The sequence below is a fragment of the Coturnix japonica genome, unplaced genomic scaffold (genome assembly GCF_054131305.1).
Source record: "Coturnix japonica strain WE unplaced genomic scaffold, WE-NBRP24 Scf066, whole genome shotgun sequence".
NCBI classification, from domain to species: domain Eukaryota; kingdom Metazoa; phylum Chordata; class Aves; order Galliformes; family Phasianidae; genus Coturnix; species Coturnix japonica.
In genome coordinates this window covers 578,553-581,916 of record NW_028188969.1, presented here as the reverse complement: position 1 = coordinate 581,916, position 3,364 = coordinate 578,553, and positions in this window count along the sequence as shown.

The window sequence follows — 3,364 nt, the reverse complement described above, 5'->3', positions numbered from 1 at the left end:
TCTATGGGGTAGGAGATGGTGTGTGGCAGATGTGGGTCAGATCTATGGTGTAGGAGCTGCTGTGGGGCTGACGTGGGTCAGATCTATGGGGCAGGAGCTGCTGTGGTTAAGATCTATTTGGCAGGATCTGCTGTGCGACAGATGTGTGTCAGATCTATGGTGCAGGAGCTGCTGTGGGGCAGATGTAGGGCTTATCTATAGGGCAGGAGCTGCTGTGAGGCTGATGGGTGTTAGATCTATGGGGAGGAGCTGCTGTGGTGCAGATGTGGGTCAGAGCTATGGGGCAGGAGCAGCTGTGGGTCAGAAGTGGGTAAGATCTATGGGGTAGGAGATGGTGTGTGGCAGATGTGGGTCAGATCTATGGTGTAGGAGCTGCTGTGGGGCTGATGTGGTCGAGATCTATGGTGTAGTAGCTGCTGTGCAGCTGATGTGGGTCAGATCTATGGGCAGGAGCTGATGTAGGGAAGATTTGGGTCTGATCTATGGGTTAGGAACTGCTGTGGTTCAGATCTATGGGGCAGGAGCAGCTGTGGGGCACATGTGGGTCAGATCTATGGGTTAGGTGCTGCTTTGGGGAAAATGTGGGTCAGATCTATGGGGCAGGAGCTGCTGTGGGTCAGATTTGGGTCAGATCTATGGGGCAGGAGCTGCTGTGGGTCAGATTTATTAGTCAGGAGCTGCTGTGTGGCTGATGTGGGTCAGGTCTATGGGGAAGGAGCTACTGTGGGGCTGATGTTGGTCTGATCTATAGGGCAGGAGCTGCTTTGCGACAGATGTGGGTCAGATCTATGGGGCTGGTGCTGCTGTGCGACATATGTGGGTCAGATCTATGGGGCAGGATCTGCTGTGGGGCAGATGTGGGTAAGATCTATAAGGTAGGAGATAGTGTGTGGCAGATGCGGGTCAGATCTATGGTGTAGGAGCTGCTGTGGGGCTGATGTGGGTCAGATCTATGGGGCAGGAGCTGCTGTGTGGCAAATGTGGGTCAGATCTATGTTGCAGGTGCTGCTGTGCGACATATGTGGGTCAGATCTATGGGGCAGGATCTGCTGTGGGGCTGATGTGGGAAAGATCTATGGGGCAGGAGATGCTTTGGGGCAGATGTGGGTCAGATCTATGGGGCAGGAGTTGCTGTGGGGCTGATGTGGGTCAGATCCTTGGGGCTGAAGCTGCTGTGGGTCATATCTATTGGGCAGCAGCTGCTTTACATATGATGTGTGTCAGATCTATGGGGCAGGAGATACTGTGGGGCTGATGTTGGTCTGATCTATGGGGCAGGAGTTGCTGCGGGGCTGATTTGGGTCAGATCTATGGGGCAGGAGCAGCTGTGGGGCTGATGTTGGTTAGGTCTATGGGGCAAGAGCTGTTGTGGGGCTGATGGGGGTCAGATCTATGGGGAAGGAGCTACTGTGGGGCTGATGTGGGTTAGATCTATGGGGCAAGAGCTGTTGTGGGGCTGATGGGGGTCAGATCTATGGGGAAGGAGCTACTGTGGGGCTGATGGGGTTCAAGTCTATGGGGCAGGAGCTACTGTGGGGCGGATGTTGGTCTGATCTATGGGGCAGGAGCTGCTGTGCGACAGATGTGGGTCAGATCTATGGGGCAGGTGCTGCTGTGCGACATATGTGGGTCAGATCTATGGGGCAGGATCTGCTGTGGGGCTGATGTGGGAAAGATCTATGGGGCAGGAGCTGTTGTGGGGCTGATGGGCGTCAGATCTATGGGGCAGGAGCTACTGTGGGGCACATGTGGGTCAGACCTATGGGGCAGAAGCTGCAGAGGGGATGATGTAGGTCAGATCTATGGGGCAGGAGTTGTTGTGGGATAGATGAGGGACATATCTATGGTGCAAAATCTGCTGTTGGACTGATGTGGGTTAGATCTATGGGGCAGGAGCTGTTGTGGGGCTGATGGGGGTCAGATCTATAAGCCAGGAGCTGCTGCGGGGCTGATTTGGGTCAGATCTATGAGTCAGGAGCTGCTGTGGGGCTGATGTGGGTCAGATCTATGGGGCAGGATCTGCTGTGGGGCAGATGTGGGTCAGATCTATGGGGCAGGAGCTGCTGTGGGTCAGATCTATGGGGCAGGAACAGATGTGGGCCTGATGTTGGTCAGATTTTTGGAGCAGGAGCTGCTGTGTTGCAGATGTGGGTCAGATCTATGGTGCAGGAGCTGCTGTGGGGCAGATATAGGGCATATCTATGGGGCAGGAGCTGCTGTGAGGCTGATGTGTGTTAGATCTATGGGGAGGAGCTGCTGTGGTGCAGATGTGGGTCAGATCTATGGGGCAGGAGCTGCTGTGGGTCAGAAGTGGGTAAGATCTATGGGGTAGGAGATGGTGTGTGGCAGATGTGGGTCAGATCTATGGTGTAGGAGCTGCTGTGGGGCAGATGTAGGGCTTATCTATGGGGCAGGAGCTGCTGTGAGGCTGATGGGTGTTAGATCTATGGGGCAAGAGCTGCTGTGGGTCAGATTTATGAGTCAGGAGCTGCTGTGTGGCTGATGTGGGTCAGATCTATGGGGCAGGAGCTGCTGTGGGGCATATGTGGGTCAGATCTATATGGCAGGAGCTGCTGTGGGGCACATGTGGGTCAGACCTATGGGGCAGAAGCTGCAGAGGGGATGATGTAGGTCAGATCTATGGGGCAGGAGTTGCTGTGGGGCAGATGAGGGACATATCTATGGTGCAAAATCTGCTGTTGGACTGATGTGGGTCAGATCTATGAGTTTGGAGCTGCTGTGGGGCACATGTGGGTCAGATCAATGGGCCAGGAGCTGCTGCGGGGCTGCTGTGGGTCAGATCTATGGAGCAGGAGCTGCTGTGGGGCTGATGTGGGTCAGATCTATGGAGCAGGAGCTGCTGTGGTTAAGATCTATTTGGCAGGATCTGCTGTGGGGCAGATTTGGGTCAGATCTATGGGGCAGGAGCTGCTGTGGGTCAGATCTATGGGGCAGGAACAGATGTGGGCCTGATGTTGGTCAGATTTATGGAGCAGGAGCTGCTGTGTTGCAGATGTGGGTCAGATCTATGGTGCAGGAGCTGCTGTGGGGCAGATGTAGGGCTTATCTATGGGGCAGGAGCTGCTGTGAGGCTGATGGGTGTTAGATCTATGGGGAGGAGCTGCTGTGGTACAGATGTGGGTCAGAGCTATGGGGCAGGAGCTGCTGTGTGGCAGATGTGGGTCAGATCTATGGTGTAGGAGCTGCTGTGGGGCAGATGTGGGTCAGATCTATGGGGCAGGTGCTGCTGTGCGACATATGTGGGTCAGATCTATGGGGCAGGATCTGCTGTGCGGCAGATGAGCGACATGTCTATGGTGCAAAATCTGCTGTTGGACTGATGAGGGTCAGATCTATGAGTTTG